This window comes from Dermochelys coriacea, chromosome 1 (genome assembly GCF_009764565.3).
Source record: "Dermochelys coriacea isolate rDerCor1 chromosome 1, rDerCor1.pri.v4, whole genome shotgun sequence".
Classification (NCBI taxonomy): Eukaryota; Metazoa; Chordata; order Testudines; family Dermochelyidae; genus Dermochelys; species Dermochelys coriacea.
This window is the reverse complement of record NC_050068.2, coordinates 272,771,260-272,786,816: the sequence shown is the minus strand read 5'-3', so window position 1 is coordinate 272,786,816 and position 15,557 is coordinate 272,771,260.

Below are 15,557 nucleotides of genomic sequence, written 5' to 3'. Positions count from 1 at the left end.
CAATGACCGTGAGCAGTTCGGTTGCCCACCCTACACCTTATACAATATGTAATGGGCCAAATTCTATTAATTTACACCTGTATCTATTGAAGTAACTGGGGTTATACAAGTATGATTTACATGCTTAAAGCGAAGCACATGCTTTAATTCTTTGCTAATGCAGATGTTAAAAACAACAGTTTAATTCAACATTCTTAATTTTCTGGTCCTGAGAGTTTTCACCTCCCATTTCTTGTATTCCTAGTAAAGCCAAAATAGAGAACTCTGAGAATATTTCTGTATGGTCAGCTCTTCAAATATTAATGAGATGCATTCGGAATTAAACCTCTCAAGTCATCAGGTCCTGTGCTCTAGATATATATAATAAAATACTGGATGAATAAAAATAAAAATTTACTGCAGTCCAAATATTGTGTGATGTATTCTGTACATTGCATAGTTTTATATTACCTGCTGCAGGCTAACATATACATCCAGTTTATGTACTCAAAGGCTGCTAAGGTACTGCTGTAGGTTTTCCGGTTGATGATTGATTGTTTGGGAAACATGATGACTCAAGCTTCTACAAAGGAAGAGTTTAATTAGAAACTTATTTCTTTGTTAATTTAATTGCTATGAGAACGCTTCATGTTCTTGTTGCTTATACCTTATATTAAAGCTTAAGCACTGGACTTAAATTTGAAGGAGCAGAGCTTTGGTTGCATGTGCCCCCAATAGATCTGTTGTACTAGGGATTTCCCTTCTGTGGGACTGTTTCTTTAAACAAAAAGAGCATTTACTGGAGAATCTCTACATAGATAATGGAATTTTAAGGTGATGAACCAGGTCCATTTCACATAACTAGTAAGGAAGAGCAAATGGCAGATTGAACAGAAGTTGATGGAGTTCACATTGCTCCTTTACTTTAAAAGATCCATGAAATCTTTAATAGTCTTAATTCCCAAATAATGGGAGACTTATTTTTAATGTCCTGCATATAGAATGGAATTTTCAAGACCTGAGCCCACTAAAATTATACTTAAGATATACTGTAGGAAAATCCCTTAATTTGAAAACTGACCAAGAAGTTGACAATATTCCTTTCATCACTTGTTGCCCCCCGCCCATGAGCTAGATTCTAGCATATCTGACTTAATTCAGTAATACAAAGAGGTGTGGATTTTGTCATTACTCACATTTTCATAGTTTGCTCCTCTGTTGCTCCCTCTTATGTGAATGGGTTTTCTTGTTTTTACCATCACTTACCATTATTCCTGACATTCTGCTGTAGACCTATAGCTTTGCAATGAATTTACATCAATCAGTTCACTATTTCTTTAACCATGCTTTATAAAATGAGAACCAATGCAATATTATGGCAATGACTCATGACTCTGGACCCTACAGAAAAATTATAGATTTTTTTCAGTCTTTAAACGTTAAACCTAGTAATACCAGAGAACTTGAGATTCAAATAGGGCTTCCACTGCCAAGGGTGATCATTTTGTTTCATTGCTGCATGAGAAACTTACAGAGTATAGGTGCAGTTAAGAACTTGGCAAGTTTTATACCCAAGCCTTGTTTTTCCTGTCAATAACTTTTGGATACAGGGCCCTTGCTGTGTGCAGCGTTTAGGTGTAAAAAACACTCTCCTGGACATGTCCTGAGAGGGATAAGCACCTGTAATACCAATTGATGTCAAGCACCATTGGTGCTCAAGAGACACCAAAACTCAGGTTAGAAACCTACTCCTGCCAACCCAATGCCTGTGAAAATCTAGTGATTACAAAACCAAAGTATTGGTACAACAGCGGGAAAATACAGACAATATTTGGGAGGAAAATTAAGATTTTTTCCCCCAGTTTGAAAGTGCTTGACCTAGCTTCAGTATTCAATATGCTTTCTGAATGACCCCTTGTGTGCAGTGCAGGGGCTACAGTATTCATTCTTTACAATGAATAAAAATACATAACACAAGAGATTATATGGAGATAATGATACTGACCACCTTTTTAAAGTGCTTTGAGATGTACTGATGAAAAGTGCTATATAACAGCGAGGTATGAATATATTTCAAATGAGTAGTTAGCCCTTTTGTTCTAATTCTGAGACCTCTATCTTGCCTATCTATAATTATCTCGGAATATTTTTATTTCACAATACACTTTAATTACCTTATGAGGGTGACTAAACTATCTGGATAATGTGTATTCAAAAAAAATGAATCTGGGTTTATCCATTGCCAATACTCAAGATACCATATTCTATTTAGTGTTCATCTTATTCACTATTCACCCACTTGGACTCACTTAAGTCTTCTTTTCATTGGAATTTAGAATTGACTCTTACTATGAAGCATCTTGTGATCACTTGAATGAAGAATGGTATATAAAAAATTGTACCTTTTAAATTGAACCAAACTTTTAGATTTAGTGTCAACTCTCCCATTTCAGCAAGTGGGTGTCTCACTAGACTTTAAAAGCAAGTTTTAACAGTCAGTTCTGTGATGTAGTTAGAATATATAGCAGCACACTGTGGAGAGTGCCATGCCTACCATATATCCATCTCACGTCAGCAAAGGATGAAGAACAGGATTTGAAATCAGCTCTCTCTCGTGGTAGCACAGTACTTACCACTCTACCAATAAGCAAGGCAGAGAGACCTATCAATATTGGTCATACTGGCCGCGCTATGTACACTTTTCTGAAATGCTTTTACAGCAACTACAGAAAGGCATATTATTTCTCACTCTGCATTTAAGAGAAAGGTAGCAGGAGGTGATAAATCCAAAGGCTCAGATACATTTGGAATTATATTTTTTAAAGGAGCATCTAGCCTGAACCTCCCTGTCAGAGTTTCTCCAAGCTAAAGTACATGTTGATCACACAAACGGAGAAATAATTTCTGATTGCTGAATAGAACATGCAGGGTTGGGTTTTTTTTGTTTTGTTTTTTTAACAGTACAAAACATTATGAAGCTTCTGACAGTGGCAGTCAATACACAGCATGGTAACTGTTGTTGTAAAAACAATGCCCTGAACCTGTCCTAGGACCTAAGAAGGAAAGAAACATTAACATCAATGGTAATTTGCCTGATTTTTCTTCCTCCTCTATGGGTATGTCACACAGCAGCGGATGTACCATGGCGCCAGGCCCACGCTGCGAAGGGGCCTGGGCGGCCGCTCTTCCCCGCCCCCTGCGCTCTCTCCTGCGGGGGCAGAAGCTTGGCGCTCCCGGCTCCTGGGGCTCTGTCCTGCTGCAGCAGGGCAGGCGCCGCCGGCAGCCAAGCTTCCCCCTCCCCCGCCTCTCCCCCCAGCGTGCTGCGTTCCCCCCTCCCCCTCTCACTCCCTCTCCCTGCCGCCAATCAGCTGTCTGCCGGCGGCGAGGGAGGGGGAGGAAACGTAGAAGAGGCGGGGGCGGGCCTTGGGGAAGGGGGCATGAGCCGCTCAGGGCAGGGGGCTGGGAGCATCCCCACGACCCCAGCCCCCTGCCCCGACTCCTGCGCCCCCTCACACTCCCCCAGCCCTGACTCCTGCACCCCACACACATTCCCCCAGCCCTCTGCCCTGACTCCTACCCTCTCCACATACCCACCTGCACCCCTCACACCAAATGGGAGCTGTCCCAGATAAGCACTCCACACCCCAACTTCCTGCCCCCTCCCTCATTCTAGCTCCTGGCCAGACCCTGCAGCCCAACCCCCAGTCTGCTCCAGCACCCTAACTCCCACCCAGACCCTGCACTCCCACCCTCAGCTCGGTGCAGAGAGAGGCAAAGAGAATGGGCTAGAACCACGGAGAAGATAGGTACCCGCTCTACGTGGGCAGGAGGAGGGGAGGATATAGTTTACCCCCTCCCCAGCCCTACTGTGCTTGCAGTTTACACCCGGCCCCTCCCTAGGGACTAATCCTCCCACCATGCTCCACTGTGCGCATCTTGCCCCTGGCCCCTGCCTTGCTTCAGCTGGGGACTCATCCTCCCCCCCCCCCCACACACACACACCATACCCAGCTGTCAAGGTGGATAAAAATCAATGACTTCAAAAAAAAAATCGGATTTTTGAAATGTAAATCGGATTTTTGAGGGAAAAAACTATCTAAAGATAGTTTTAAGTAAGATACATTATATCTCATCATGGAATAGGGATTATAAATTCTAATTCTATAGTATGAGACAATAGATTCATGTAATGTTTAAGAAAAGTTTTGCTAATGAGTTCTAATAGTTCATGGATTAGGGACCCAATCTTATGGGGTTCCTGGGACTTCTGTATAGATTATTTAGGTTAATTTTTCTATCTACCCAATGGGATTCAGTGCTCAGTCTAGAAGATACCCATCAGAGATGCTTAGTTTTGCAGTTCTCAAACTGTGGATTTGTGTCTCCAGAGGTAACATGCTTGTTAATAGCAAAAATGTTTTTAAATAAAGAAATAAATGTATAGCGCTGAGAAATAACAGACCTCAACTCTATTGTCCCTCTGCAGATTTGTGTACACAGGGTCAACCCCTTGCCTCTCTTTAAAAGTGAAAAGTTTCAAAAAGTTCAATGAATGGAAGATTGTTGGGGGCGGAATAGATCTGGACAAGGAGAAGAAGTCTGGAGATAAGTGTGAGAAGTGAGGCACATATGCTTTTTTGTTAAAATATTATGTTTGGTGTTGAAGAAAAACCCCAGAATACTTAAATTGTTGTTTTAGTTAAATAAAACAATTTAAATGTCTGTCTGGTGATGTTTTCCTCCTAATACAGCCTGGCAAGAAAATCCTCCAAATATTAATGATTAACCTCTTGAATTGAAGATAGTTCACCTCCCAATGATTGCATAAATATCTGCTTCAGTTATCTTTGGTAAGTGAAATAACCAAAGAATCATTCCTTTTCTGATATAGCTGTAAAACTCATCTGAAAAGTTTTCAAAATAAATCATGGTTTAAAAATGTATAATGTATACCTTCTAAAAGTGAAACCTACATCTATCTCTGATTTGTGAAGAATATGTAAAGGTCATAACAACCAACAAGAATGCACTTTGAGTCTTCCTAACTTGTGATTTAAATCATGATTTAAATCAAATCCATCCTGCCTGCTGTGCTCTTGCCCCTGGTCTCTTCATTCCTGGGGGGGCCCACAGATATGTTTGGTGCTGGGCCCACAAAAAGTTAATCCGTCCCTGATGTCACATGGCATATTAAGCCTGAGCTCTGGCTCAGGTCAAGCCCAAGCATGGCTTTGTCAGGAAAAAAAATTATGCCAGAGCAACTTAATTTCCTTTTTTTGATAGGATTGTTGACCTGGTGGATGGGGGCGGGGGGGGAAGCAGTAGACGTGATATGCTGTGATTTTAGTAAGGCTTTTCACACAGTGCCACATGACGTTCTCATAAGCAACCCAGGGAAAATGTGGTCTAGAGAATACTATAAAGTGGGTGCACAGCTGGTTGAAAGACAGTACTCAAAGAGTAGTTACCAATGATTTGCTGTCAAATTGGGAGGGTGTATCTAGTGAGGTCCTGTAGAAGTCACACCTCGGTCCAGTACTATTCAATATTTTCATTAATGATGTGGATAATGAGTACAGAGTATAAAATTTGCAGACGACACCAAGCTGTGAGGGGCTGCAAGCACTTTGGAGGACAGCTTTAAAATTCTGACCTTTACAAATTGGAGAATTGGTCTGAATTCAACAAGATGAATTTCAATAAAAACAAGTGCAAAGTACTTCATTTACAAAGGAAAAATCAAATGCACCACTAAAAATTGGGGAATAACTGCCTAAGTGGTACCACTGCTGAAAGGGATTTGGAGGTGACCACAAACTGAATAGGAGTTGTCAATCTGATACAGGTGCATAAAAGGCTAATATGATTGTGGATTATATTAACAGGATTGTTGTAAGTAAGACACATGAGGTCATTGTTATACTCAGCACTGGTGAGGCCCGAACTGGAGTACTGTCCCCAACTCTGGGCATCACAATTTAGGAAGGACATGGACAAATTGTAGAGAGTTCACAATAGAGCAACAAAAATGATAAAGGTTTAGTAAACCTGATCTATGAAGAAAGATTGAAAAAACTGGGCATGTTTAGTCTTGAGAAAAGAAGTCTGAGGGGTGACCTAATAACAGTCTTCCAGTATGTTAAGGGTTATTATAAAAAGAGGACAGTGATCAGTTGTTCTTCATGTGCATTGAAGGTAGGACAAGAAGTAATGGGCTTAAACTGCAGCAAGAGAGGTTTAGATTAGATATTAGGAAAGACGTTCTAACTAGAAAGGTAGTTAAGCTCTGAAATTGGCTTCCAAGCCTGGTTGTGGACTTCCCATCACTGGAAGCTTTTAAAAACCAAGTTGAACAAATGCCTGTCAGAGATGGTCTAGGTTTACTTGGTCTTGCCACAGAGCAGGCGACTGGATTTGAAGATGTCTCAGAGTCCTTTCCAGTCATAATTGCTATGATTCTGTGATTAAGTGCACTGCTAGCTGGCCAGAGGAACACAGCCAGATTCTGGTTAACCTCTCGTGCAAGGTGAGCAAGATGTTCAACTTCAGCAAGAGCACAATAAATGATCATGTCTACAAAACTATATCTGAGCAGCTGATGGCACTGAGGATTGACCGGAGAGCAGATCAATGCAGAGAGCAGATGGAGCAGCTAAAGACAGATTACTGCAAAGTCAAGGATGCTAATGGGACCACTGGGAGCTCCCTGACCTCCTGCCTCTTTTACAAGCAATTTGACTGGGTAATAGGAATTTCCATCAGCCAGGATCTCTCCCCAGTCCAGTGCTGCTTCCTTTGTTTCTCAGGTGTTGTGGATGCAGTGGGCAGAAAGAAAGAAAGAAAGAAAGAGGAATAATTTGGGACTTCTGCTCTCCCTTCGTATAGTTCTTTTTCTTCGAGAAGTCTCTCCAGCTGAGATTCAGGAGGCAGGAAGTCTGGGTGGACAAGAACCCCAAGCTGTTTCTTTGTCAAAGAAACCTTTCCTGCCAAAGAGTGGCCACTTAACCAAGTGATGGCCCATTTGATTTTGTTGACCCCTGGCTGAGGTGTCAGCTTGTCTTCCGTCTCTGGGGAATTGGTTTGTGGCCACTTCCTAGACTTGGGACGTGTCTTAGTTATACCATACAGAGGAATCTTATAACTTTATATACAATGTTGCCACACACATTTTACTGGGACAATAATGATCAGCAAAATTATGAGTTATCAACTGGTAGCCCACAAGACATACTTTATTATACAAAATTTATCATAATCCTGTGAAAGGGTGAATGCAGGAGTATAGGCTATCACAACATTACTGGACATAAAAATCTAACTTGGTATATTCCCTTTAAACTTTCAACAAGTGTCTTAATTTATTTAAGGATAGAGATTATACAAAATTTAATAGATGTAAAGCTAATTATAAAGTGATTTTGAGGCAGAATAGAGACAACCAAACCAGACGAAATCCATTACCAGTGTTACTCCAGGGACAGACTGGTATTATTAAAATGACTAATATTTCCTGGTAGTAGCATCTATTTTAATCAGTTCCCATCTATGTAACTACATCAGAGCTGTTCTGTAAACTTTACATGGAGGTCACCTCCATTAACTGCAGTAAATAGGTCTCATCATATTAGACTTTCAAGACTTTCAGCCGAATTGAATGGGAGAGTGAATCACTAAATTTAGCATTATTTCTGATCTGCTCAGATTAATTCTTGAATGTGGTCTGGTTAGTTCACAGAGGCAATCAATTCTCCCTGGAACCTGCATGCTCTTCACTCTTGAACTACAGTTCAAGTGTTTGAACAACAATAGGATGCCTTTTTATTTCCTACTCCTTTCGAAAGAAGGGAGAAAACCTCACTAATAACCAATATCATCACCTGAATTCAGTAATGCTCTTGTAGTCCAAGAGTGAAGTAACAAGTTCTCACCTTCACTGAGGTCCCTTGCTCACTTATTAGGTTAGTGCATGCCTAAGATATCACGTCAAAGTATTCACACACATCTTAGGTTCACTTCTTAATCTCACAGGAGAATTCTACACTGCAAAGAAAACCCTGTGGGGCCAAGTCTCAGAACCTGGGTAAATTGACGTGGGCTCACTGGGTTAAAATTAGCAGTGCAGATGTTCCACTTTGGACAAATGAAGGAGAAATGAACAGAAACTGGTAGCATTGCTTACTAAAGAAATGTTGTACTCATGCGTTACGTTCTACACAGTTATTTTATATATATATATATCTATATATATATATATAAAAGGGATTTTTAAAAGATAACAGATCTTACGTATGGTGTGACAAAGCTCTCTCCTTGCCTCTGTGGGTCCCACATTTCCTGGCGGATTTCGCTAGCCTCAGAGGCTCACTGTGACCCTCCATGTAACCCTTCTCTCTTTAGAGACAAGGGTCACAGTCTATTGAGCCATTTTCATCATAAGCCAGCGAGGGAGGTGAGGGGAAGCTATCCTCCCTTGCACAGTTTCTGTTGTCTCCTAGTCTCAGTGATTAATCAGGGGACAAAGGTGGGGGGGGGAGCCTGGGCCCACCCTCTACTCCGGGCTCCAGCCCAGGGACCCTAATAGTATCAACTATGGTAGCTGACCTTTTAAAAACAGGACACATACAATTCCCTGAGCTACTTCCCCCACAGCAGCCCCAACTTCCTCAAGCTCCACTTCACCCTTACCCCAGGGCCTCCTTCCTTGTGCCTGATATGGTGTGTACTACTCAGCCTCTCCAACAGCACAACTTCCTCCCATAGCTCCTGACTTGCACACCCACCTGACTGACTGGGAGGCTTTTAAATAGTTTCAGCCAGCCCGATTGGCTTCAGGTGTCCCCCCCTCAACCTAGCATTCTCCCTGCATTCTGGAAAGTTCTTAATTGGGCCCAGGTATCTTAATTGACCTGGAGCAGCTTCCATTTCACTTAACCTGGTACCGGGGATTTGTTTAGCCTGGAGCGAATCTCTCTCTCTCTCCCCCACTGCTCTTCCATAGCCTTGTAGCTTAGAGGGAGGTGGGAAGCTGCTACTCCTGCTGCTGCTAGGCCCTAAGCTCTCCCTGCTGCTCCCCTGGCTGGGCCAGACACCCCCCATTCTCTGCTACTTGGCTGCTGGACCCCCCACTCTTGGGTGCTGCTACTGCTGCAACTGCAGCCCTGGGGTGGGGAGGGGGCTGCTAGCCCACTCCCCAGAGAGGAGGAGTGAGGGACCCCAGCCACTGCTGTTGTGGATACCACCACCACCACCACCACCTGAGAGGGGTCCTTTCTGCCTGCCTGGACCACCACCTGGAGTTCCTGGAGCTGCTGCTGCTGCAGAGGCCGCTGCCTGGAGCTGCTGAAGCCCGAGGAGGAGAAGAAGAGGATCATCTGCCAGTGGGGCAGCACCTAGAGACTTTGCAGACCACCGTGGAGGGGGCCCTAAGACTGAGTAATTTTCAAACTGTGCTCTTGTGGTGGGGGTCCTGACTGTGTTTGTAGGGGCACAGGGGGTGTGGCGTGGAGCTGCCCCCCGATCCATCTGTGTGTCCCCCCAACCCCCACCATTATTACCACTTGTGCAATTCCCCATTTTAGTTGCAACCCTCTTCACTGCACCCACAATGTTGTTGTATCCCCCCCTCCCCTAGTGCACCAAGAGGAGCCGGAATCCTACCTTGTGTCGGTGACTGACCCCTAACCCCTGATTGCCCCCCATCCAGCCCACTCCTTTTGGCGCCCTCCTCCCCTGCCTGCAGCCTAGCGGGGAGGAGTGGTCGACCTGCTTCCCCTCTCCCCTCCTCCTTTTGGTGTCCCCCTTTCCTACTTGCTCATGATGGCGGGGGATGAGACGGGTGAGACCACTCCAGCAGCTCGAGCTCCCCCTTCCCCACCTCCCCTCTGTCACCCCCTCAAGCTTCTACCTCTGCTGCCAAACCATCTGCCATCGCCCCCGCTGGGGCAGCAGCAGCGACAGGCACCGGGGTGACCTCCACTGCTGCCACGTCTATCACCCCCTCAGATTTGGGGGGAGTCCCCATAGCCGGCGGGAAAGGCCAGGGTAAGAAGAAGGGGAAGGGCCCCGCTAAAAAGACGAGGCCCTCCATGGCAGGAGCTGCCCCCAATGCTCCCGCCCCATCTCCAGCTGGGGCGCCCCTCTCCGCTGTTCCCTCCACCAGCTCTGCAGGTGTCCCTCCCCCGGCCCCCAGAGCATACGCCCAGGTGGCGGCAGCCCCCCCGCCTGCCGCTACGTCATTTCTCCAGCCCACCGCCTCCACTACCATCTATAGTGGCTGGGGCCCCTTTCCCACCATGACCAGGAAGCACGGCGTCCGTTGCCTCCTGGTGCCCGCCTCGCCCCACGTGGAGACCTATGTGCGGGCGTTGGCGAGGGTGGTGGGGCCCACGGCCATTGTGGCAGCCTCCAAAATGTATGGCAAGGTCGTCTTCTTCTTAGCATCGGAGGCCGCCGCCCAGGAGGCGGTGGAGAAGGGCCTGGCGGTGGGGGGCGTGTTCGTCCCCTTAGAGCTGCTAGAGGACCTGGGCGTCCGCCTGGTCCTGACCTCCGTCCCTCCCTTTCTCCCCAATGCCGCCCTGTTACCCGCCCTTTCTACCTTGGGAAAGCCCATCTCTGTCATCAGCCCTCTCCCGTTGGGCTGCAAAGACTCCGCCCTCCGTCACGTCCTCTCGTTCCGCCGGCAAGTGCAGCTTCAACTGCCGCCGGCGGCGCGCGACGGAGAGGCACTTGAGGGGTCCTTCCTAGTCCCCTACCAGGGGACCCATTACCGGGTGCATTATTCCACGGGGGAGGCCCGGTGCTACCTCTGCCGGGTGATGGGGCACATCCGGAGGGACTGCCCCCTGGCCCGGGAAGGAGGGGCATCCAGGACCCCCGAGCCCCGGCAGGGCACCGGCCCCGTCATCGCCGATGCCCCTGGCTGTCCGGCACCATAAAACGCCCCTCCTCCTTCCCAGTCCACGATTGCTCCCGCTCAGGCCCAAGGGGCACCTCCCCCACTATGCCCAGACGAACGGGAGAACCCCGCCCCCGCTGTTTGCAATCTGGCGGGGCCTGTGGAGGAGGGTGCGGCAGGGACACCGCCAAGCATGGGAGAGGGCACGCCCCAAGGAGAATCTTCCCTCCCTTGTGCTGCCCCACCGTTACCCCCTCGAGTCCCTGAGCCATCGCCTCTGCCCCCTGACACAACCCCTGCTAGCCAGCCCCTGGATGATGCTATGGAGGGCTGGGCCCTAGTCCAAGGGAAGCAGGGCAAGCGGAAGGCTCGAGCTCCTCTTCTCCCATCTGACGCGGAGGCCCCCGGAAGACCAGGAAGGGGGGCACCGATGCCGAGCCTTCCGCTCTACCCATGGGTGTGTTCCACCCACTAGAGCCAGCTGGGGAAGACGTGGCAGCACTGGGAGGCAGTATCTCCCCTCCACGGGAGTCCCTCCCCTCCAAGACCCCCGAGGCACCATCTGAAACCCCAGTGTGCCCCGAAGTAACCGTCGCGTCAGGTGCCGGCGGGGAGAATCACGGGGTAGTGGAAAACAATTTCCCATCCATATATGAGGAGATTGAGGCCCTGGCTCTGACCCCGGTCACCCAGGGGTGGACGATCCTATGCCAGCGGGCCTCGATCTGGGCGACTTCATTCCAGCCCCCCATCCCCATATTCCCTCCCCGTAACCGTTGCTTCTGCTCCCACCTCCGAGGAGCCCCTGGACTCCTCCATCAACCCGGCTACAGAGGGCACCCCGTTGAGAGCCGCCGAGACAGTTGAGGCGACGGCCAGTGCCACGCGGCTGGAACCTGAGCCACCAGGGGCATCCCTCGCTGGTGAGGAGCATTCGACCTCCTTTCCGGGAGAGGACCCTACAGAAGAAAGTCCACCTCCTGATGCCGTGGCTGCCAAATCCACCATAGAGCTTTCGCCCGGCATCAGTGAGAGCCCTCTCCCAACCCAGACTCTCACCTCTACCCCTGCCCCTGCCCTTATCCCGCCCACCTCCCGAGATATTATTGCCATCCCTGGGACTGTCTCCTTCCCCTTTCCAACAGATGACTCCCAGGGAGTGGCCTTTGTGTTTACCCGTCCCGACCCACCAGGGGCTGCTATCCTCCCTCCGCCGCCCCCTATCGCCCCAGCATTCAGGTCAACCCATCAAGAACCCTGTCGGGGGTCCGCACCCTGTCTGTCCATCTCGCTGGGCCAGGGGGCTGTACCAAGGGCCCCATCGGGGAGCAACCACACCATAACCCCAGCCCCCCATTCGCTGCGAGAGGAGTTGCGGGAGTTCCTAGAAGACGTCCGTGGCTCCCGCAACAAAGTCCAGCTTGCCCTCCAGCGATGGGAGGACTTTAATCAAATCCTCCGGGCCGCAAGGGCCCTCATGGGGGAGGGGAAAAGGACCGGGAGGCAGGGCGCCGCGGCCTACCAGCGGGTCCGCCACTTCCGTGACTCCTTACTCACCTACGGGGTGGGTCACGGACTGCTGCGTGGCCCGCCGGGAGCCACGAGCATCCCTGCCGGCGAGGATCCCCCCCAGCCCTCCTCATGGCACCCTTTACCATCGCAACATTGAACACCCGTGGCTGTAGGATGGGTCTCCGCAGGTCCCAGGTGCTCTCCTTCCTTCGAGAGGGGAGGTACTCTGTGGTTTTCCTGCAGGAGATCCATACGGATCTGACCGCCGAAGACAGCTGGTGGCTGGACTGGGGGGACAGGGTCTACTTTAGTCACCTCACAGTTCGTACGGCTGGAGTGGCGACCCTGTTCTCCCCCGACCTACGGCCAGAGGTGCTGGGGGTCGCCGAGGTTCTGCCGGGTCGCCTGCTGCACCTCCGGGTCCGCATAGAGGGGCTCGTAGTCAACCTCGTCAATATCTATGCCCCAGCAGCGAGCCCGGAGCGGCTGCAATTCTATCAGCAGGCATCCGCCTTCCTCGGCACCTTGGATCCTCAGGAGTGCCTGGTCCTGGGAGGGGACTTTAACATCACCCTTGAGGAGCGGGACCACTCGGGGACCGAGCAGAGCCCGGACGCTGTCGCCGTCCTCCAGGAGATAGTCGAACACCACTCCCTGGTGGACGTCTGGCGCGACCACCACCCGGATGACACTTCCACGTTCACCTTTATCCGGGTGGAGGCCCATCGGTCGCGCCACTCCCGGTTGGACCGCATTTATTTATCACGCTTTCGTCTTTCACGAGCCCACTCCTCCAACATCCGGCCGGCCCCATTTTCTGACCATCACATAACCACCGGGACAGCCTCCCTCTGCGCGGAGAGGCCGGGGCCGGCCTATTGGTATTTTAACAACAGCTTGCTGGAGGATGCGGGCTTCGTGGTGTCCTTCCGGGAGTTCTGGCTGGCCTGGCGAGGGCAGCGGCGTGCCTTTCCCTCGGCGCGGCGGTGGTGGGACTTAGGGAAGGTGCGCGCCCGGCTCTTCTGCCGTGAATATACCCGGGGCGCCAGCCGACAGAGGGATGCAGCGATAGAGCAGTTGGAACGGGAGGTCTTAGAGCTGGAGAGGCGTCTGGCCGCCAGCCCCGAGGATCCACCCCTCTGCGGAGCGTGCCGGGAGAAGCGGGAGGAGCTCCGGACCCTCGAGGACCATTGGGCCCGGGGTGCCTTTGTTTGATCCTCCATCCGTCTCCTTCGGGAGATGGATTGCAGCTCCCGCTTCTTCTACGCCTTGGAAAAAAAGAGGGGGGCTAAGAAACATATCATCTGCCTACTGGCAGAAGATGGCACCCCCCTCACGGATCCGGTGGAGATGTGCGAGAGGGCCAGAGCCTTCTACGCAAGCCTATTCTCCCCGGATCCAACTGATCCTAACGCTTGCAGAGTGATTTGGGAGGAGCTCTCGATGGTCAGCGTGGGCGACCGAGACCGGCTAGAGCTGCCTCTCACTCTGGCCGAGTTCTCGGAAGCCCTCCGTCGCATGCCCACCAATAAATCTCCGGGCATGGACGGGCTGACCGTGGAGTTCTACCGCGTGTTCTGGGACATCCTGGGCCCAGACCAAGTCACCGTCTGGGCCGAGTCTTTGCAGAGCGGGGTCCTCCCTCTTTCGTGCAGGCGAGCCGTGCTCGCCTTATTGACGAAGAAGGGGGACCTCCGCGATTTACGAAATTGGCGTCCCGTCTCGCTCCTCAGCACGGACTACAAAATCGTGGCAAAAACCATCTCCCTGAGGCTAGGGTCCGTGCTGGCGGACGTGGTCCACCCAGACCAGACCTACACCGCCCCGGGCCGCAGCATCTTCGACAACCTATATCTGGTCCGGGACCTATTGGAATTTGGGTGTAGGGATGGTCTGTCGTTCGCCCTCCTGTCCTTAGATCAGGAGAAGGCGTTCGACAGGGTGGATCAAGGGTATCTCCTGAGCACTCTGCAGGCGTTTGGATTCGGAGGCAGGTTTCTGAATTTTCTCCGGGTGCTGTACGCTTCCGCAGAGTGTCTACTAAGGCTCAACTGGACCCTGACCGAACCGGTCAGCTTCGGGCGAGGAGTACGGCAGGGGTGCCCCCTCTCAGGCCAGCTGTACGCTCTGGTGATCGAGCCCTTCCTCTGTCTCCTCTGAAGGTGGTTGACAGGGTTGGTGCTGTGGGAGCCGGAGCTGCGGCTGGTCCTGTTGGCGTACGCTGATGACGTGCTCCTCGTGGTTCAGGACCCGGGCGACTTGGTTCGGGTGGAGGCTTGCCAGGCCATCTATTCAGCAGCCTCCTCTGCGTGGGTCAACTGGGTCAAGAACTCTGGCTTGGTGGTAGGGGACTGGCGGCAGGCGAGCTCCCTCCCACCCGCGCTTCAGGCCATCCGGTGGAGCACGGGTCCGCTGCTCTATCTGGGCGTTTACCTTTCTGCCACGCATCCCTCTCCGCCGGAGAACTGGCAGAATTTAGAGGGCGGGGTGATAGAGAGGCTCCGGAAATGGACAGGACTACTCCGGTGCCTCTCCCTTCGAGGGAGAGCGTTACTGCTTAATCAACTAGTCCTGTCCATGCTCTGGTACCAGCTCAACACCCTGCTCCCGGCCCCAGCTTTCCTGACCAACCTCTGGACATTGATTCTGGAGTTCTTTTGGTCAGGACTGCACTGGGTCCCTGCAGGGGTTCTCCATCTACCTCTGGAGGAGGGAGGGCAGGGCCTAAAATGTCTGCTTACTCAAGTCCATGTCTTCTGCCTCCAGACACTGCAGAGGCTCCTTTATGGTGCAGGTAGTCCGGCGTGGAGTATACTGGCGCACGCCTTTCTGCGCCGCTTCCGAGGGCTCCGATACGACCGGCAGCTCCTTTATCTCCATCCGAGAGGTCTTCCGCGAGACCTCTCCGGGCTGCCGGTCTTCTACCAGGACCTCCTCCGGACCTGGAAACTCTTTACAACGACCAGGTCCGTGGCGGCCACCGAGGGGGCAGATCTCCTCGCGGAGCCCCTGCTACACAACCCCCAGCTCCATTTGCAGGTGGCGGAGTGCTGCTCGGTGCGCCAGAGTTTGGTCCTGGCAGAGGTCACAAGAGTCGGAGACCTCCTGGACTATGACCGGGGAGACTGGCTGGATCCCCTGACGCTCGCTCAGCGCATGGGGCTTTCCAGAC